This window comes from Rhinopithecus bieti, unplaced genomic scaffold, assembly GCF_001698545.2.
Source record: "Rhinopithecus bieti isolate Rb0 unplaced genomic scaffold, ASM169854v2 scaffold_15570, whole genome shotgun sequence".
NCBI classification, from domain to species: Eukaryota; Metazoa; Chordata; class Mammalia; order Primates; family Cercopithecidae; genus Rhinopithecus; species Rhinopithecus bieti.
The window spans coordinates 55092-77228 of NW_016808199.1; the positions used below are offsets into that span (position 1 = coordinate 55092).

At 47.3% G+C, this 22137-nt stretch overlaps 1 pseudogene; it reads left to right on the forward strand.

The window, feature by feature from the left end:
- The first annotated feature begins 2166 nt into the window (after window positions 1–2166).
- LOC108537972 (RWD domain-containing protein 1 pseudogene) lies at window positions 2167–18525 on the forward strand (annotated as a pseudogene).
- The last annotated feature ends 3612 nt before the right edge of the window (window positions 18526–22137 follow it).

Below are 22137 nucleotides of genomic sequence, written 5' to 3' on the forward strand. Positions count from 1 at the left end.
ATTGTTGCTGCTTTGTTTGTTTTTGATGAAGGTGGGAGTACAGTTCAATGGAAAGAGCATGCCAGGAGACCAGGGTTTTGTCCTGGCTCTGCCACTAATTTGCTCCTTGAACCTACCTGCTCTTTCTTGTACCCTCCCTGGGCCTCCTGTTGCCCATCTGTAGAAATCAGAGATTGCCAAACATGGGCAGCGGCTGGGTGGACTGCATGTGAATCACCAGGGACAGCCCAAATGTCCACCAATAGGGAAATGGTTAAGTCATCCACAATAAGCCACACAGTGGAATTCTCTGCAGCTGTAGAACACAGTGAGGTAGACATATGTGTACTGATGTGGAAAGATGTCTAAGCTATATTCGGTTTTTTGTTTTTTAAGTGAGTGGTGATCTAGTTTAATGGGAAAAATAAAAGCTATATGCTTAGCTCTTTCCAGGGGAAAGAGAAAAAACCCAAAACCCTAGAGGACACACACCAAACCATTAAAAGTGGTTACCTCTGAGAGACTGTTTTACTCTCATTATTTCTGTATGGTTGGGATTCATTTATAATGAGCATGTATGACTTTTGTAATTTAAAACAAGTTTTCACTTAAAAAGATACTCTGATTCTCTTTGTCTGGGTTGGAGCCCAGGAATCTTAATTTCTTTGCATTCCCCAGGTGATTTCTGACAGAACCACTGAACCAATGGTCACAGAGGTCTTTTCCAGCTTTAACACTCTTGACTCCACAAAGTTTATTGGACTCATGACTGGAAAAAGGAAAAGAAGAACCAAACAGGAAAAAAGGAGACAACAAGAAGGAAAGCACAACATTGGAAGCATAAATAATGATTACCAAGATGTATGGCTCTGCGTGGTTTCTGGTACTCCTTTATAAATGTATCCTATGTGTGACACACAGCAACCAGGGGGCCCCAAGCAGAGCAGGTATCGGGACTGTCCCCATTTTACAGACGGGGGTGCTGAAGTTCAAAGAAGTTAAGTCCTTTGAGTAAATTACCCAGTTTGTAAATGGCAGAGCTGGGATTACAACCTCAGGATGTCTGACTCCAGGGCCAATGCTCTTGCCATCCCATCAGCCATTAGGGACACAAACTATTTTCCTTACTATGGTCATCAAGTATTGTGTTTATGGCTTAATGGTATCAAATAACTTTTCATAGAAAAGGAGGCAGGGAGAAGGCATAACAATCACTGACATTTAGTAAGGGCTTACTATGCTCCAGGTCCTGTGCTAAGCACTTTGCATGCATTTTCACCGTTAATCCTACAGTAAGCCAACTAGGTAGTTACTGTTTTCACTCCCACTTTACAGATCATCAAACTGAGGCTCAGAGAGGTTAAATCATTCACCCAAAGTGAATAAAAGTTAGTACTGGGATTGAATCCAGGTCTTCTATCTGAATAAATGAAACAGAGAAAGAGAAGGGAAGAGGGAGGAAAGTGACGGAGAAGTGGGTGTGCTTCTGCCATCTCCATGGGGTTCCTGTTTCTTAGGGCTGTCATCACCCCACATGGCAAGGGCTCCTCGGGGCCTTTCAGAAGGAAAGCTCAACCTTACTGCCCAGCCCAGCACTGCTGGGCTGCCAGCCAGCCTCCCTCCCACAGTGTATTTCCTTTGCCTACGTTGACAGGTATCCAGTTTCACCAAAGGCTCCAAGCTCCCAGATCTGGTTTTCATCAGGAGCTAGAGCTGAGCCCTAGAGCAATTGCCTGGCAGCCTCAGTGAAGCCAGATGGAGCCCAGCCACCTTCTCTTCCCCCGAGGCCTCCTGAAGAAGGGCTCTTCATATCTGGAGCCCAGCCTTGAATGGTGGCCCTGTGGGTGCATTATTCAAGACCCCTTCCTTTCAGCTTTGTCTCTAGCAGCTAGTAGAAGTGAGACAGGAGGTGCTTGGATCAGGCAGATAGCCTCTCATTGAGGATGTGCAGGGAACAGCCGGGAGAGAGTCTGGGGCAGCAATGAGAATAATTCTGTTTTCTTTCCACCCACCAAGCAGATCCTACCTGTGCATCTCCTCCATCTGGCCTGGGAGGGCTTGGATATACTCCCTGGTTGGATACACCACCTGTCCCTGTGGAACCTGTCTTAGGCCAGACAGGGAGACAGATAAAGAACCACAACTGGACAACCATAACCAAAGCAGAAGTTGTGATTCTGTGGGCCCATGGGGAACTTGAGATTCATCCTGGCCAATGCACGTGGCAGTAGGCACTGGAACGAGGACTTGGAGGAAGCAGGTGGTATATTCCAGGCAGTGCTGGAGCACAGGGAAAAGGAAAGTGGGGTAGGCCTTGCAAAGGTGGACATGTGTCCATGGGGCTGCCTTTGTGTGAATTAGAAAAGGAGACCTTTTCTGGGCAGACAAGGAGGGTACTCTATCCTTGCTTAGCAGTGCACAAATTGTGCAACTATACTAGTGGCCCTGGGGCTGTGGCCACTAAATTTCATCTGCCTTTTACATTTTCCCTTCCCTTCTACAGAGCCCCTATTTCTTGAAAGAAAGTGACTTTATGTCGTTACTGTGGGGCTAACCCATCAGCCTACCAGGGGTCAGCCCTTGATTCAGTCATAGCCAATTACAACACTACAGCTTCATGGCCATGGTGATCAGTTCTGGGACAGGCATGTGATCTAAGCTAAGCCAGTCAGAGCCCTCTCTGGGACTGCAGCCAGAGCATTTAGAGCATTTAGGGAGAAGGTGCTCTCTTCTGTCTGGGTTTGCTGGCTACGGGGATTAGTTAAGCCTAGAACTGTGGGGTCATCATTGGTACTTTGCGGGAGACTCTGCCTGAAAATGAAGCCAACACAAAAAAATGGGCAGATGATAAACAAAGAGAATTCTGATGTTGTTTAAACTCCAGGATTTGCTCCTGGAATATTCCATTTACAAGAATGAGTAATTTCCCTTTTTTGCTTAATCTAGTCTGAGTTTTTATGCCTCCACTCAAAAGAACTAAGCATTATGGAAAGAATTGCCAGGATTCAAGCCAATGGAGACAGAGTGCCTTGAAAAACCAAGCCAAGAAAGCTTTGGCTGGGCCTTGAGTTTCTAAGTCAAGAGCTGGAGATGAGAACACGGGCATGGAGTCTGACTGAACTGTTCCCAGGTGGCATCTCCCTATGTGCTCACCACAGCCTCAGGAGCCGGGTGAGGCCAGGCCACTGGGATGTGGATTTGCCAATCAACCTGTGATCTGGGTGAGCCCTCGACTGACAGGCTGGTGTGTGAGCTCTGGGGCTCTGGGGCACAGCAGGTTCTTAGCACTCGGGGAAGGACCAGCCAGCAATGGCTGTCTGAGCTGGCAGGAAGGGTCTGTGTGCTGAGCTCCTGGGAAGTCCTGTGGGACTTATGACATGTCATGCAGTCAGTTCACTCTTGTGCCCCTGGGCCTTTGCATATCCTGATCCCTCAGCCTAGGACACCCTTGCCATGTTGTCTATCCAGAAAACTTCTACTCTGCCTTCAAAATTCAGCTCAAGCGTTACCTTTTCTGGGGAAACTTCTGTGGCAGTTTTAAAACATAGCTGCAATATTTTGGCCTCAAGAGATGAATTCTGTGTCCCTGTGCCTTGAATCTGGTTGGTTTTATGACTGCTATGCCCAATAGAGTATGTTGGAGGTGATGCTATGTGTCATCTTAGGCTAAGTCATGAAAGGCCATGCAACTTCTGCCTTGTTCATTGGAAACACTCACACTTGAACCCCAATACCATGTAAAAAAAAGTCCAGCTGTCCTGAGACTACCAGGCTGGACAGACCACAAGTAGGCACCTCGGTCGACAATCCCAGCTGAGCCCACTCTTCAGCCAGCCCAGCCCAGATGCCCAACTCTTCAAGTCACCTCCAGCCATTAGAGTCACCCCAGCTGAGGCCCAGGCATCACAGAGCAGGGAAGACACACCCTGCAGTGTCCTATCCAAATTCCTGAGCCATGGAATCTGGAAGCATAGATGGTCGTTTTATGCCACTATGTTTTGGAGCAGGAGATAACTAGAACACTGTCCTTGACTCATCTGGGAAAACTTCAGTGCTTCTTCCTTTATTTGTTTTTTCCCCGAGTTACTCCTGCATTGCTCTTGCAGAGCTCTGACCACACTGGGCTATGATCGTCTCACTACATGCCTGTCGCCCCGATAGACTATGAAGCCCTGGGGAAACAGGGGGCCAGGGGCTGTTTCTCACAAGACAGAGGGGATCCTCTAGGCTGGAGGTCACACGGAAGCCCACAGCAAGGCTGACCTGAATGAAGTCACTGAGGTAAATGACAGCTGCAGGCTCCTCCCATCAGTATCAACCATGGACAGCATCAGCCCAGAGACTGAAGAGGGACTGAGCCTTCACGAGGACCACATGGCCTCCACCAGAGAGAAGAGCTCTGGGGCCAGGAGACAGGCCCGGAATACTTGCCTAGGAGACTCAGAAAGAGAGGTACAACCTGCACCACTAGGTAGTGGATCTGGCAACTTACTGAGACCACCTTGTTCTGGGGGGACAGGAATCAGGGAGCTGAGCAGAGTCCCAAATGTGCAAACAGAAGTTCATCTGCCGGAGAACCCAGAGGAGCAGGAGGCTGAAGCCGAGAGGACGTTTCCCTTTCTTCTTAAGAAAATTGCTCAGAATTGATGAAAATAGCTGGGAAAGCATTCGTGGAAATGTTAATAGCAGGGAAAGTTAACCCAACTTGAATTCTCTGCCTTGAGTTAGGAGGGAAGATGGCAGGCCAAGTGAACATGGACCTGGATTTCAGGGCAGAAGGATCCACAGAGGCACAGCCCAGCTCCCAGGCCCGACAGTGGGACTCCGGTACAGCCCGAGGCTTTTGTAGAGAGGTCAGTGTAGCGTTCTTGTCTAGCCTCTAGTAACCCTGCAAGGTTTCAGTAAGAGGAGGAGGAATTAAAATACTGAAAGAAAAGGAAGAAATAGACTCGCATTTGTTGAGCCCACTATGCGCTAAATGCTTTATAGTCATTGACAAATTTAAACCTCATAACGAACTTTTAAATATGTAGTAAAGTTCCACTTGATAGCAGAGAAGACTGAGGTTTTGAGAGTTGTAGTAGAGTTGGGGCAGTCTGATTTGAGAGCCCCTAAGGGACAAGGGAGGTGACATGGAAGGTCAGAACCCCTTGGGCTGGTGCCTCTGTGACCCTCAGTGGCCGGGTATCCCTGTCGGCACAGTGAGAGGACTGGACTCATGATCTCACCCAGATGTGGGCTGAATTCCACCTCTGTCATTGTAGGACAGTATGACCCTGGGCAAGTTAGTTATACTTCCTGTACCTCATACGGTTTACCAGGGTTAATTGTCAATGACAAGAGCTAGCCCTTCTACTTCTTCCACCATCCATCTTCTTTATGGAGTTACAAAACTTGTTAGTCGAGGGCAGAGCCCAGGAGCCCACATCTTCCTCCCTTGTGGGCACCCAGGGCTTTGGCCAGTGGCACCCAGTGTGTGCTGTTCCCCAGAGAGTGATGCAGCAGCCCCTTCAGACGTGCGCTGGCAGGCACCACGGCTCTGGGATGCCAGCTGAGGCCTTCCGGCCGGCAGCTTCCTAAGTGGCCACAGATGTGGTGTGAGATCACACAGCAAGCCAGCTGCTGATGAGAGGAAAACATCCTCCCCACTCCAGTGGTCTCTGCCTTCTCTCAGGGCTGTGCTTCATCCAAGGAGGATTTGAAGAGGACACTTGTAAAAAGCATGCACAGAAAAAATTGCTGTGCTGTCTTCGGGGGTATAATTACAGGAGATGTGTGGGGAGATTTTGCTGGCATTTCATTTCCAGAAGGATGTTTTCCAGTGAAAAAATATAATGGCTTTGCCTTTACCAATATACTAAATATGAAGGTCAGGCAAGTGTCTTGTTTTAAATAGGCAACATACACTCATGGTACAAAATTTCAAAGTAAACCAAAGGGCATCCTATATAATCTAGGTCTCCTTCCCAGTCTCCAACTCCTAGAGACAAGCACCATGACTGTTTCTTATGTGACCTCTGGCATATACTCTATGCATTTATTAAACATATTATCCTGGACACTATTATGGTGGCCTGAAATTCACTCCTCACCCTCTTCCTCCTCTTCTCTGTATCCTGGGAGGCTAAGCCCTTACAGGCTATTATTTCCCAAGGTCTTAGGTCAGCTGATAGGTGTATTTGGTTTCTCAGCTCTTGTATCACTTGCTGAACCCATTTCCTGAATTAAATGATCTCTGTGTGAAAAACCTTGAGTGGTTTCTGTTTTTCTATTTGGACTGAGTGTTTCCCTCTTTGTTAAAGCTCTTGGTTCACCGAAAATCTTAACAAATTCACATATATCTTTTCTTTTTTTTCACCAAAATAGTGGCATGTTATAATTGGTGTTATCTGTATCTTCCTTTTTTGCTTGCCAATATGTCTTGGGAGGTTTCTTTTTTTTTTTTTCTTCATATCATTATATAGAAAGGTGCCTCTTTTATTTTTAGTGATTACCCAGGATATGGCTTATTCAACCAGAACCCCATCGATCAACCTCTAGGGTGTTTCCAGGGTATTGCTATTATAAAAAACTTCTGGTGAATATGTGAATACTCTTGTACGTATATCACTTCACCCATATGGAGGTTTAGCTGTAGGATAAATACCTAGAGGTGGAAATGCTGAGTAGATACATTTACGGCGTTGATAGAAATTCCCAACTCATGGTCCCATGAGCAATGTTTGAGTAGTTGCAGGCCCAGCTGAGAGAATCGTGGGGGGCAGGACTGTGAATATCCCAAGGGGAGGGACTGTGTTCTTTTGCTCACTAGTGCATCCCCAGTGCCTCACGTGGTGGTGGGAGATTCTCAATAAATATCTGTTGAATGAAATTTAAAAGTGGAGCAAGGCCATGGCCAAGGTCAGGTCAGCACCCTCCTGGCTCTGCCACTGACCGGCTGAACAGCCTTGAACCAAGTCCCTCAGACTCCGTGATCTCAGAGCCCTCTCGAGCTTTGACTACCTGCAATTGAGGGCTTCCAAACCAGGCAGACCATCCGAATCACCGACAGAACTTTAAAAATGATGGACTCCGGACTGCATTCAGGAATTTAGCTACAATAATTCTGCAGTAGAAGCTTTCAGTGGACTCGTGTGAGCCACCACCCAGACCCTCCTGTAGGAATGAATGACTTTCTCCCCAGCTTCTGGGCGTGCTGCTGGCAGGAAGCCCTCAGTTAGCTGGTGGTCCTCTCTGACAGGTGCCTCAGCTGGAGACAGCAGCCTTGTCCAAGGTCAGATCCCTTCCCTAGGGTAATTGCATCTAATGACTGATGAACATGGGGCATAAAGGCCTGGCCCCCTCACCCCAACTTAGAGCAACTCTGAAGGAGCCATCCCATCTTCAGAGCTCCCCATAGGGTTAGCTGAGGGCTCTCTTGAGACTGTCCAATCCTGCTTTCCACCCCTCCCTTCCACAAGTGTAGATCCTCACAACACCGACAAACCCTCTGAACTGTGGACCCTAAACTCCATCTAGGGGTCTGCTTCCCAGAGAGCCTGGCCTGTGACAGGGCCCTAGAATCTGTAATTTTTAAAAATGTTTTTCTTTTTTGTTTTTGAGACAGTTTCTCACTCTGTTACCCAGACTGGAGTGCAGTGGCGTGGTCATAGCTCACCTCAAATTCCCGGTATCAAGAGATCCTCCCACCTCAGCCTCCTGAGTAGCTGGGACTATTGGCATGTATACCACGCCCCGCTAATTTAAAGAAAAAAGAAATTCTAGAGATGGGGGTAGAGGCCTGTCTCTCTATGTTGCCCAGGCTGGTCTCATATTCCTGGGCTCAAATAATCTTCCCATCTCAGCCTCCCAAAGTGCTAGGATTACAGCCATGAGCCACCATGCCCTACCTAGAAAGTGTATTTTCTTTTCTTCTTTTTGGAGTGCAGTGGCACGATCTCGGTTCACTGCAACCTCTGCCTCCCAAGTTCAAGTGATTCTTCTGCCTCAGCCTCCCGAGTAGTTGGGATTACAGGCACCTGCTAACACACCTGGCTAATTTCTGTATTTTTAGTAGAGACGGCATTTCACCATGTTGGCCAGGCTGGTGTCGAACTCCTGACCTCAGGTGATCTGCCCTTCTTGGCCTCCCCAAATGCTAGGATTACAGGCATGAGCCACTGTGCCCAGCTGAAAGTGTATTTTTCAACCAGACATTCTCCTCCTAAGTGATATAACCTCAACCCCTCGCCTTCTGTAGAGTTACTTTGTATACAAGAGTTCTTCACATTTTTATTTTCTTGGTGCCATGGGCCCCTGCTCAGAATAATGTTTTTAAATACATTTTTAAAAAAATACATACTGAGGCTGGGCATGGTGGCTCACACCCATAGTCCCAACAATTTGGGAGGCTGAGGCAAGAGGATCGTTAAGCACAGAAGTTCAAGACCAGCCTGGGCAACATAATAAGATCCCCGTCTCTACAAAATAATTTAAAAATTAGCCGGGCATGGTAGCACATAACTGTGGTCTCAGCTACTTGGGAGGCTGAGATGGAAGGATCACCTGGGCCTGGGAGGTCAAGGCTCCAGTGAGCCAAGATCGTGCTACTGCACTCCAGCCTGGGTTACAGAATGAGACCCTTTCTCACAAAACAAAACAAAAACCAAAACCAAAAAGGAGAATTACAAAGGCAACCAATTATATTGAGATTTGGTTATCAAAATATTTTTTGCCTTGTGAAATAGAAATACATTTTTCTTTATTAACCCATCAATTAAGATCCAGCAGTGGGCCAGGCATGGTGGCTCATGCCTGTAATCCCAACACTTTGGGTATCTGAGATGGGTGGATCACTTGAGGTCAGGAGTTTGAGACCAGCCTGGCCAACATAGCGAAACCCTCTCTCTACTAAAAATACAAAAAATTAGCTAATTTTTTATTAGCTATATGTGCTGGGTATGGTGGCACATGCCTGTAATTCCAGTTACTCAGGAGGCTGAGGCAGGAGAATCGCTTGAACCCACGAGGCAGAGGTTGCAGTGAGTTGAGATCATGCCACTGTACTCCAGTCTGGGTGAGAGAGTGAGATTCCATCTCAAAAAAAAAAAAAAAAAAAAAAAAGAAAAGAAAAAGAAAAAATTCCAGCAGGGCAGTGTGTCTAATAACTACCATAATTTTGAAGTAGTGAGGAGCATAAACCATATCTCAAGATACCTGTAGCCATTGTGATGTGATATAAAAATATCAGTGAATTCTGTGGAACAGAATGCCAAGTGCTGCTAAAACTGCTGGGGTTTGTATAATGGAAGGAAATGCTGATCTTCAGTTAGAGGGTAGGGAAAATAGAGATGTCCTTTTTTATTATGACTCATCCCAGTCCACAGACCTTCTGAATTCCATCTGTGACCCCCTGCTCCACTGCATGCCCTCTCCAGTGGGTTCCTTGGTCTGGTGAGTGTTTTCATCATAAATCTCCAGGTGGGCTTTATCTCTTGCCAGCAAGGGAGTAGAAGAGTTTCAAACAAAGGATGGATGAGATGTCTGGGGCCCTTTGGTGGGAACAGGCAGGGAAAGCTGAGCCTAGGGCATTGCTGAGCTGTACAGCAGAACCCACGTGCCTGCCTTGGCCAACCCTAGTTTCCCAGTTAGAGCAGCTTTCCAGTCACACCAAAACAAGGTGCCAAATTGTTTTCCAGGTCCTCCAAGAAGGCTGTCTCTTCCTCGTGTCAGTGTGGGTTGAGCTTTCTTTGCCTCTGATCTTGATGCGTCATGAAAAGCCAGAGGGCTTGCGTCCTGGTGGGACATCCCTCAGTCAGGACCCACAGCAAGCTTACACGCCTGCTCAATTAGGGATAAAATCCATTCAAAGTACATTAACTCCCTCACTTCTTTGAATAAGTAACTGTGGATCATCTGCCCCAGAGCCTGCCCTGTGGAAGCAGAAGTAGACATGCTGAGGGGGCGTGGCATTTGCTGAGTGTCTCAGAGGCAGGATTAGAAGAATGTGAGAACCCTGAGGAGGGCAGGCAGAGGTATGGGAAGTGGGTAGCTTTCTTAAAGAGGAGGTTCCTGAAGTCTGGCCTGCTGACAGCCTATGACAAGATGAAAGCCTTGCCCACTAAAATGCATGCCCCATTCCCCACCCCAGGGCCACCTTGCACTGAGTGATGTCAAGAAGGGGACACTTTGGCATCCAACTGCGTCACCCACAAGCCAGGTGATGGCAAATCATTCATGTCTTTAACTTCAGTTTTCTCATCTCTAAAATGGGACAATGATACCAAGCTGACCAGCCTCATGGGGTTGTGAGGATTGAGACGATATTGGGGATGCTTTGAGAGTTTGTAAACCTTAAGATCTGGTGAAATGAGTTCACAATAGAGGCAAGGACGTGGATGCAGATGGGAAACGAGGGCTGCTGTGTTCAGATGTGCAGGTTGTTCACTATTCAAGGGAATCTGGCTTTCCTACTCTGCTTGCCAGATATCCCAGCTCCTACCCCACTTGCCCAGTCATTCACCCTGGCCCGGGGCTGTGGAAGGCAGGCCTTTTCCCACTGCACATAGTGTCCCTGCTTGCCCTTGCAAACCCAGGCCACATTCAGATGCAGGGAAGAAAATGAAGCTTCTGCCTATTCTCTGACGGGTTTTTGCGGAGCTCTTAGATCATAATTACTTCATGGAGATGTAATGCAGCCATCTTAACTCATTTCTATTATCTACTAAAATAAATAGTAGACAGGTGTGTGTGTTTTTTTAATTTTAATAACTTAATACAACAGTAAATAAAGCTGCAGCCCAGAGGGCAGACTGCTACTGAAGAGAGGTGGTGGTGACCTGATTGTGTGACAGGGAGACATCCATGCTGGCTTTATGGACCACCCACAGGCAGCTGCATCATCCAGAGCTGCCTCTAAATTCTCTCTCTTGTCTCCTGAAATTCCAACTTTATTGCTGTTTTCAGTATAGAACCCCTAGTTTTGGAGGTTTGCAAAACCTCCACTTGCTCTGATCCCCTACACTGAGAACACAGTGGGTCCTCCATGGCTCCAAGGGATGTGGGGTGGTGGGGAGTGGTGAGCTCTCAGCAGGGGGTGATGCCTTGGATCCTGAGGCTGCAGAGAAGGATGACTCTGGTAGGCTGAATAATGCCTCCCCAAATGTCCACCCGCTAATCTCCAGAAAGTGTGACTGTTACCTTATGTGGCAAAAGGGACTTTGAAGGTGCGATTAGATTAAGGATCTTGAGATGAAGAGCGTTGGGAGCAGGCCCCCCAAAATCTGGCCATAAACTGGCCCCAAGACTGGCCGTAAACAAAATCTCTGCAGCACTGTAACATGTTCATAATGGCCCTAACACCCAAGCCGGAAAGTTGTGGGTTTACGGGAATGAGGGCAAGGAACACCTGGCCCGCCCAGGGCGGAAAACCGCTTAAAGGCATTCTTAAGCCACAAACAATAGCATGAGTGAGCTGTGCCTTAAGGACATGCTCCTGCTGCAGTTAATTAGCCCAACCTATTCTTTTAATTGGGCCCATCGCTTTGTTTCCCATAAGGGATACTTTTAGTTAATTTAATACCTATAGAAACAATGCTAATGACTGGTTTGCTGTTAATAAATACGTGGGTAAATCTCTGTTCAGGGCTCTCAGCTCTGAAGGCTGTGAGACCCCTGATTTCCCACTTCACACCTCTATATTTCTGTGTGTGTGTCTTTAATTACTCTAGCACTGCTGGGTTAGGGTCTCCCCGACTGAGCTCATTCCAGCAAAGAGATTACCTTGGTTTATCTGGGTGAGCCCAATGTGATCACAGGGTCCTTATAAGAAGGAGAGGGAGGAGATCAAAGTGGGTGGTTGGAGGAGGCCATGTGACCACCAAAGCAGAGACTGGAGAGATGAAGCCATGAGCCAAAGAACGCTGGCAGCCACTGGGAGCTGGAAGAGGCACGGAAGAGACTCTCCCTTGGATCCTGCAGAAAAAAACAGCCTTGGCCACAACCTTATTTTAGCCTGGTAAGGCTTATTTCAGACTTCTGAACTCCAGAACTGTAAGATAGTAAATCTGTGTTGCAAGCTGCTAAGTGTATGGCCATTTGTTACAGCAGCCAAGGAAACTAATACAGTGATACACCCAGTATTGTATACCATGGCCTCTCATGATCCAAAAGACCCAGTGTAAAGCTGGTATGATTTCAGGAACACCCAGAGTACCACTATACCAAATCTTCATCCCTGTGTCTGAAGTTCCATTGTCAGAACTAACGATAACAATGGGTAACTTTTTTTTTCTTTTTTTTAAGAGATGGAGTGTCACCATGTTGCCCAGGCTACAGTGCAGTGGCTATTCTCAAACACAATCATATTGCATCACAGACTTGAACTCCTGGCTCAAGTAATCATCCCGCCACAGCCTCCCAAGTAACTAGGATTAGAGGTGCATGCACTGTGCCAGGCAATAATGGCGAACATTTAACGAGTGCTTGTTTGTGGTAACAAACAAGCCTAATAAAGGCTGTTGCCCTTTAGTAGAGAGGTTCTCAGCTCTGACTATTAATTAGAATTCTCTGAGAGTACTAAAGAAACAGGCAGCAAAGTCCCACCCAGAAGTTTCTGTATCAGAATCCCAGAGGTAGAACCTGGGTTTCTGTATCTTTCTTTTTTTTGTTTTTGAGAAAGGGTCTTCTTCTGTTGCCCAGGCTGTAGTGCAGTGGCACGATCATGGCTCACTGCAGACTTAACCTCCCAGGCTCAAGCAATCCTCCTGCCTTGGCCTCCTCAGTAGCTGGGACCACAGGTGTGCGTCAACATGCCTGGCTAATTTTTTTATTTTTGTTTTCTGTAGGGACAGGTTTTTGCCATGTTGCCCAGGCTGATCTCAAACTCCTGGGCTCGAGTGATTTGCCTGCTTTGGCCTCCCAAAGTGCTGGGATTCTGTATCTTTTAAATGCCCCACAGATGATTTTAATGTGCCCAAAGTTGTGTCAAAGCATAATTTTCAAAAATTTAAAAGACATAACTCTTATATAAACGTATAGTGAACACAAGTGAAAGATTTGTTTAACTCATGAATAAGGGAACCCAGCAGAATGGCAAAGATGGTTTAAAGGAAGATATTAGAAATTGAAGTATGGTCAATGAAAAAAGAATGCTGACTATGTAAGATGGCTAAGTAAGAATGCTGGTTACTTAAGATGGCTAAGTAAGAATGCTGGTTACTTAAGATGGCTATGTAACATACAAAACTATTTAATGTCCTGCAGGACAACCAAATCATAACCATCAGGGTTGTTCTTTTTGAAGTATATAGAAATTATTTGCAACATCAATTTTACAGTTAACATCAATTTTTACAAAGTCTGGGCACTAACCAATGGTAAATAGTAAGTCAGACATGCTCTAAGGAGATTTTTAAAGGGCACATAATACTCCTTTTGCTTTATTTCCTAGTTTTGGATAATTCTTCTGCATTAGGGCAAGTGGTGGTCCCCGTTAAAATGCAGGTGCCTCTGGATCAGAAATGCTTCCCATTGATTTTAGGAATCCATTCATGCCTTTATCAGTCCAATAGGCATTCCTAGAGCACCTACTGAGCACATGGCCCTTGGGGGATATGGTGATGAATAGGAGGCTGCTGCCACCCTCACATGTAGTATCTAGGAGAAGGGCACAGACGCAGATAATCCACACATGAGTCAGCAGGTCTGTACAAAGTGAAGCGCCCTGGGATTTAACAGAGGGGGAAAAAAATTCTATGGAAGGGGAAGGTGCCAGTGCACCTGGGCTTAAAAGGATGGTAAGATTTCTTTCTTTACTTTTTTTTTTTTTTTTTGAGAAAACCTCCCACTCTGTTGCCCAGGCTGGAGTGCAGTGGCGCGATCTTAGTTCACTACAACCTCCGCCTCCTGGGTTCAAGCAATTCTTCTGCTTCAGCCTCCTGAGTAGTTGGCATTACAGGGGCACACCACCAAACATGGCTAACTTTTGTATTTTTAGTAGAGACAGAGTTTCGCCATGTTGGCCGGGCTGGTCTCAATCTCCTGACCTCAAGTGATCCGCCCACCTTGGCCTCCCAAAGTGCTGGGATTATAGGCATGAGCCACCGTGCCCATCCAGGATGGTAAGATTCAATAGGAGAACATGGGAATGAAAAGCACTCTAGGGGGAAAGGCATGGGTAAAGCCTCGGAGGCAGGAAAGCAGCAAACATGTTGAGAGGAATGGTGAGCAGCCTAACTTGATGATGCAAAGAGCTTGCTTAGTGAGAGAATGAGGTAGGACAAATAGTCAAAAATGGGATCCCAGAGCAGCTTGAATGCCAAGCTAAGGGATCTGGACTTTATCCAGTTGAAAACCAACAACTATTGCTGGTTTGGGGACACAGATGGGCATGTTTAGCTTGTGGAGAAGGGACTGGATGGGCCTATGGGGCATGGAGGAGAAGAGTCCCCATGCCCCATGACAAGAGCTTTGAACATCTCTGGGTGTAACCTGACTCTTAGTTGGATCCTGCCTTTCTCTCACCTGAACAGAAGCCCTTCAGGTTTATCCCCTTTGAAATGCCCCCCATGTTTTGAGACCAGCAGAGGCAGGGGTGGAGAAAGGCCTGTGCCATGTTGCCATAGAGTGGGAAGAGAGGCCCCTTCCTCTCAGGCTTCCTAGTTCTGGACCAGGTCCCAGAGAGGCCATCGCCCTATCAGGCCTCCTCCCTCTCCCTCATATAGGAGGCACTGCTTTGCCAGCCCCGCCCCTCAGGCACTCCTAGCCAAGCCATTCTGGGGCAGAGGGTGGAATCTGAGAATGCCAATCTTGGGGTCATGTCAAACAGAGTTCAATTTTTTCTTTTCTTGAGACAGAGTCTTGGTCTTTTGCCCAGGCTGGAGTGCAGTGGTGTGATCTTGGCTCACTGCAACCTCTGCCTCCCAGGTTCAAGCAATTCTGCCTCAGCCACCTGAGTAGCTGGGATTACAGGCAGGCACCACCACGCCCAGCTAATCTTTGTATTTTTAGTAGAGATGGGATTTCACCATATTGGCCTGACCTCAAGTGATCCTCCCAGCTTGGCCTCCCAAAGTGCTGGGATTACAGGCATGAGCCACCACGCCTAGCCCAGAATTCAAATTTTGTCTCCAGCACTTTATTTATTTATTTATTTTTTGGAGACAGGGTCTTGCTCTGTCACCCAGGCTGGAGTGCAGTGGTGCACACTCCTGGGCTCAAGCAGTCCTCCTGCCTCAGCCTCCTATAGCTGGGACTATAGGCGGATGCCATCGCACCTGTGTGTGTGTGTGTGTGTGTGTGTGTGTGTGTGTGTATGTATTTTTTTTTTTCTTTTTAGAGATGGGATCTCACTATGTTGCCCAAGCTTGTCTCAAACTGCTGGGCTCAAGCGATCTTCCCACTTCAGTCTCCCAAAATGTTGGAATTATAGATGTGAGCCACCATGCCCAGCCTCTGCACTTTCTTGCCATGTAACTTCAGCAGCCTGAACCTCCAATTTTTCAGATGTAAGATGGAGATAATAATAGTGCCTCCCTCCTCATGTCGACATGGGAGCACATGCAGTAATGCCTAAGAACACCAACCCTAAGCTTGGCCCACAGTGTGTGCTCAGGCATGGGGCTGGGGGTGTCAGCAATAAGCCCCACCTGCTTTTGGAGCCTTTTGCCTTTGTAGATTTTGGAGAGGAAATCTTGGGAAGAAGGACATCCGGGTTTTGGTCTTTTGGCAAGGAAGGAATCCAGTGTTTCACCTCGAGAAAGTCCCTGCCCTTGGGGGGACTTCAACTTCCTCCTTTGTGAAATGTTGAGGCATAGGTGGGTGATGTGGGCTAGGCAGAAGATCTCTGGACCTTTTCAGCCCCAGCGTTCATTTTACTCATGTCTGTATGCCTCTGTCCCTTCAGTGAGTGTTTATTGAGCCCCTACTATTGCCAGGCCTTGTGCTGGGCAATGGGACACAGCCAAGAAGAAGGAGGTCACCATATTTACCCACAAGGGCCATGGCTACCTCCCAGGTCCCACTATGCTCTCATTTTGAGAGCCACTGGGAAGGCCTGGTGTGGGCACCTTATGCGGGTTCTCAGGGAATAAGTACTCAACTCGGTGCCAGGACAGCACCAGGTGCTGAGGCTGCACAGGGCTCTGCCCTTGAGGGCACACAGTCAGGGGTGGGAAGAGGGGTACACAGTTGTATGGGAATGTGAAGGAGAGAACCACACCTCCATTTGGATAGGTCAGGAAAGACTTCACAGAACAGAGCCCTGTAATAGGTGGTTTTCCAGTGTAAGAGGGAGAGGGCATTCCAGGCAGAGGTAACAGCAGACACAGGGCCTGGAGGTGTTCCCTGCACGGGAGGAGCTGGAGACTGGGAAATAGAGAGGTAGGCAGAGAACCGTGAATGGCCCATGCAGTGGAATTTGGACTTCATCATGCAGACTATGAGGATAGAGATATTTAAGAAGGGGTGTCAGGTGACCCTATTTACACTGGAGGATGGTCACTCTGGTTAAAGTGTGGAGGATGGGTTGGCTGAGGCAGGAATAGAGTCAGAGCAGCTGGTGCCCGCACAGGAGAAACGAGAGGACCACGGCAGGCAGTGGTGGCAGCAGGGATGGGAGGAGGGATCATGTGAGGTGGAAGGCCAGGGCTTGGTGGTGGGGTGGATATGGGCCGGGGGAGTCCAAGAGGCCTCCAGGATGCTGGCTAGAGCACAAGGAGGATGGTAGGGCTTGGTCGCTGAGGTGGGGAAGAGGAAGTGGAGCAGGGCGGGGCAAGGCCTGGAGATGACGAGTATGTTTGTAACAGGGGGTCTCAGGAGGAGAGGCCCTGCAGGCACCTGGCTACCTGGGCCTGAAGAGAAGCAGGGGAGATGAGTTTTGTGGGAGTTGACAGTAGCCAGGTGAGAGGGGAACACAAGCATAAAGGACTGAGTGCAGGGAGGCCATTTGATGAGAAAACGGAGGACTGAGGCAGAACTCCAAGGGCCACCACCACTTTAAAAATCTGTTTTCTTGGCTGGGTGCAGTGGCTCATGCCTGTAATCCCAGCACTTTGGGAGGCCAAGGTGGGTGGATCTCTTGAGGTCAGGAGTTTGAGACTAGCCTGGCCAACATGGTGAAACCCCATCTCTACTAAAAATACAAAAATTAGCTGGGTGTGGTGGCTCTCATTTGTAATTCCAGCTACTCGAGAGGATGAGGTGGGAGGATAGCTTAAACCCAGGAAGCAGAAGCTGAATTGAGCCAAGATCCAGTCACTGCCCTCAAGCCTGGGCAACAGAGTGAGACTCCATAAAAAATAATTTGTTTTCTTCTGATTGTTCTGATTGTAAGAGTAATATATGCTCATTGCAAAAAAATGTGTCCAGCTTTTTGGCATCACCCCTTGTTGGCAAAGATATTGCTTATACATTCAATACACTCATTTATTTTTATATTATTTTTAGAGATGAGGCCTTGCTTTGTTGCCCAGGCTAGTCTCGAACTCCTGGGCTCAAGTGACCCTCCCACCCCGGCCTCTCAAAGTGCTGGGATTACAGGCATGAGCCACCATACCCAGGTTATACTCAGCTGAAGGCCTATGTGCTGGGTACAGGGCTGTTGAGGACAGCAGCTGCCAGAATGCTGGCTGCAGCAGGGAGGCTCGGCTGGGGCTACACACTCCGTGGAGCTGGTGGGAGCTCCCCGGATGCCACTACTGCTACCTGCCCAAACCAGGACACCTGTAGAATCAGCTACTCAGGAATCTGAGGTGGGAGGATGGCTTGAGCCCAGGAGGTGGAGGCTGCAGTAAGCCGTGATTGTGCCACTGCACTCTAGCCTGGGCAACAGAGTGAGACTTTGTCTCAAAAAATAATAATAAAGAAAAAAAAAGGAAATTCACCCAGCTTCACCATTACTGTGACATCTAAGGCTGGAGAAAATGATGAAACTGTCCAGACTACCCTCAAGTTTACAGACAAGGAGAAATACCCAGATAAACCCTGCCTTTATGAAGTATTCTCAGAAAATCTAGAAGATAATGTCTCAGACATTTAAAAATTCTTAGCATTACAGGCTGAAGAAAATCTTGGTATGGTGATGATCTTTAGTGACAGTTGTGCAAGAAAAATTAAAAGAAATAGATCAGATAAAAAAACTAGAAGAGAAGAAAAAAAAAGAAACAGAAAGAATCCAAATAGGCTGAAAAGCAATTATTCCATGGCATTCCTGTTATAATCGAGAATGTCTTAAATTGGAAGTCCAAATTTGCTGCAGAAGGCTTGGAAATTAAAAAGAAATGGATGGAAGAACAAGCAGGAAAAAATAAATTAAGTGGGAAACAGCTACTTGAAACAGATCCAAATCTTGACACATCTGATACCCAGTTCTTGGAGGATGCTGGAAACAACGTGGAAGTAATTAAGTCTTTGTTCCAGGAAATGGATGACCTGGAGCTGGAGGATGAGGACGCTGATCCAGACTCCAATCCTGCTGACCCAGAGAGTGACTCCACTGACCAGAGGACTGTCCCCATCGTAGAGAGGCTTGACTGCCACAGCATCCTGGCTATGCTCAGAGGGTTTTGATTTTCCTTTCCTTTTCTCCAAGAAGAAATAATTATAAGGAGAATTTTTTTTTTTTTTTTTTTTGAGACAGGGTCTTGCTCTGTCACCCAGGATGGAGTGCAGTGGTATGATCATAGTTCATTGCAGCCTCAACTTCCCAGGTCCATGTGAGCCTTCCAAGTAGCTGGGACTACAAGTGTGCACCACCACATATGGTTAATATTTAAAATTTCTTGTAGAGAAAAGGTCTATGTTGCCCAGGCTGGTCTCGAACTCCTGGTCTCAAGCAATCCTCTGACCTTAGCCTCCCGAAGTGCTGTTATTACAGGCATGAGCCACCATGCCAAGCTGAGGATATTCTTCTGATAGTTTTCATGTTGAACTTAATAAACTGACTTAAAATTTCAAATTAAAGAAGAAAGAATGTATGAAATGATCACTCTAGGGAATGGTAAGCAGATTTCCTAAGGCAGTTTGAGGTTCATTTGTCAGTGTTGAGTGCCTAGTTGAAGTTTAGGGTCATAAACTTGAAGTGTGATAGTTGGGGGTGGGGTGTCTCTGGGAAGAAAAAGGCGGAAATACTTCCCTTCTAGTTGGGTTCCTCTGCATTTGGAGGCTTGCCTTGATTCTTCTTTGGCTGAGAGGACCTTCGGCTGTGGTCCTTCGGCTCCTTGGATGCTTCTTGGTGGTGAGGGGCCACCAGGGAGTAGGGGTAGGATAGCATGGGAATACAAGAATGGGACAGAACTGGGACTACCAGGAATTCAGAAGAGCGGCTGGTAGCAACAGACCAGACAGCTTTGGGGAGAGATATTGATGGGACAAGGGGATGGGTGAATTTGAGGTGTTGGCCTTGGATATTGGCATTGGGTTGGTGATGATGGAGTGGAGACAATATGATGTTGGTTTTGGACTGTTGTTGGCTTTGGGGTATTGAGGAGCCAAGGACAGTCATGGATGCTCAGAGTATGGGGCAACCCTGAGGGAGCCCCAGAAGGGCTGCCACCATGAGGGACAACTAGAATAAAGTGGTTGGAAAGATCAGTACAATGAAGCTCAGCCAAATCTATAGAGACAGAACAGATCAGTGGCCAGCTAATTTTTTTTTTTTTTTTTTTTTTTTTTTTTTTTTTTTTTTTTGTAGAGGCAAGGATCTCACCCCATTGCCCAGGTTGTCCTCAAACTCCTAGGCTTCAGCAATCCTCCTACCTCGGCCTTCCAAAGTGCTGGGATTACAGGCATGAGCTATTGTACCTGGCCCGGGTAGATTTTCTGATAATACTTAGCAGGACCTCATCAAGTGAAGCACTACTGAAGGAGAATGTGGTACAATGAGAGTACATTTGTATTTTGGAAGACTAGTTGTTAGCAAAGTTGGATCAAGGTGCAATCAAGCCAGTTAATGACACTTTCAGACTCCTCTTCACTCATCCCCTGAACATCCTTACAGCATGGAAGTACTGCTGGTGAGAGAACATGAGCAGGACTGGAGCTATGCAGGGGTAGCTGGGAGACACCTGTCTGTGAAGGAGTCAGGGTAGATGGACTCCCTAACCTCCAGGTCACTGCTCTACTCTGCCGTAATCTGTCATTGTGGCCCTCACTGCTGTCCACGGATTGCCCAGACACCCAGGCACCCTGCAGCAACTGAGACTGTGGCTGTAACAGGAGAGTGGGTAGCGGCCAGGCCTCCATTCTCTTTTCTTGAAACTTCAATACCTTCTCCCCGCCCCAACACAGGCACCCTTAAGTGATGACCTCAGCATCTCCCCTGCCTATTCCACCATCGCACTGTATTTAAACCTACAGCCCCACCTTCCTTCCTGCCACATGAGATGAAATGTCTGTCCTCACTCCCGTCTCAGGTCAGCCCCACCTGGGCCTCTTTAAGGATCTTGCTTCTGCAGTTATGACCTCTCCTTCCCACACTGTCCATCTCTCTTTCTCTGCAGGACCACTCTCATCCATGCATAAACATACTCTTAGGAAACCTTAGCGTGGCCCCACATCAACCCATTTCTCTTTTCCTTTTCCCAGCACATCTTCACCGAGTTGTCTATATTTGGTGTCCCCACTTTTCTATTTTACTGCCCATTCTTTCCTCACCCCATTGTGGCATTGTGAATAGGTGATTGTAACATAGTACAAAAGAAATACATGATGAAAAGTAAGTGTATCTCCACTCCTGTTCCCAGCCACCTGGTTTCCCGTCCCCCGGAGCCAACTGATGTTACTCATTTCTTGATGTCCTTGGTATATACGTAAATACCTCTGTACACTCTAATGGGGCTCTTCTATCCACGCTGACTCTAAAAAGCCCCTTCTCAGAGTCACCAGTGACCTATACCAGCCCAGAGCTACAGATCACTTCTCTGTCTTCATCTTACTCAAATTTCCAGCAGCATTTGACATGGTGACAAATTCCACTAGCTTCTCCTCCTTCGTCTCCAGCCATTTTTCCTAGTCTCATCTGCTGGTTCCTCCTCCTCCATCAGTTCTCTAAAGGATAGTATGCCCAGGACTCAGTCTTCTCTCTTATCCCTTTCTAAGTGTTCTCTGTTCTCAGTCCTGTAGCTTCAACACTTTCTATGTGCTGACGACCCTCACATTTAAAAAATCTCCAGCCCCTGCCTTTTTCTAGGAGCTCTAAACTCACATCCAACTTCCTAAATATTATTCCTCCTGGATAGTTAATGGCGTCTCAAACTTAAAGAAATACTAGTTTTCTCAGCCAGGCATGGTGGCTCACACCTGTAATTCCAGCACTTTGGGTGGCTGAGGTGGGTAGATAGCCTGAGGTCAGGAGTTCGAGACCAGCCTAGCCAACATTGTGAAACCCCATCTCTACTAAAAATACAAAAATTAGCCTGGCATGATGGTGCACGTCTGTAATCTCAGTACTCAGGAGGCTGAGGCATGAGAATCGCTTGAACCCAGGAGGCAGAGATTGCAGTGAGCCGAGATTGTGCCACTGCACTCCAGCCTGGGTGACAGAGCGAGACTCCGTCTCAAAAAGAAAAAAAAAAAAAACAAAGAAAGAAAAATACTAGTTTTCTCCTCCAAATGATGCTACCATTCACCCATTTGCTCAGACAACGGAGCTCAACCCTTGCATGAGCGTCCATTTCATCAGAAGGACTCATCAGTTCCCTTTGCAGGATATATCCTAAATCCAGCCACTTCTTACACCTCCGCAACTGCCCCCAGTCAAGCCACCATTGTCTGTCACCTGGAATACAACAGCTTCTTCCCCAAACTGCCACAGTTCAGCCAGGGTGAGCTTTGACAATATCACTCCTCTGCTTGAGACACAGCTTATTCCACCACCTTACCATGGCCCTGCATGGTCTACCCCCTCCTCCAGATCCCCACCCTGTCTCACTCCACTCCCCCACTTTCCTGGAATGTGGTGACACATGCTGTCGGCCCCTTGCTGGTCCTTCTCTTTGGAATGCCCTTCGTCTAGACCTTCAGGGGCTGCCTCCTTCTCATGAAATCTCAGGACTCAATCCAAATGTGACTTTTTCTAAGAAGCCCTCTCTGACCACTGCCAGATCTATCAGTTTTATCTTCTGTACAGCCCTTCTCATTTCCCCAAATTACTTGTGCACATGTTTATGTCCCATAACACGT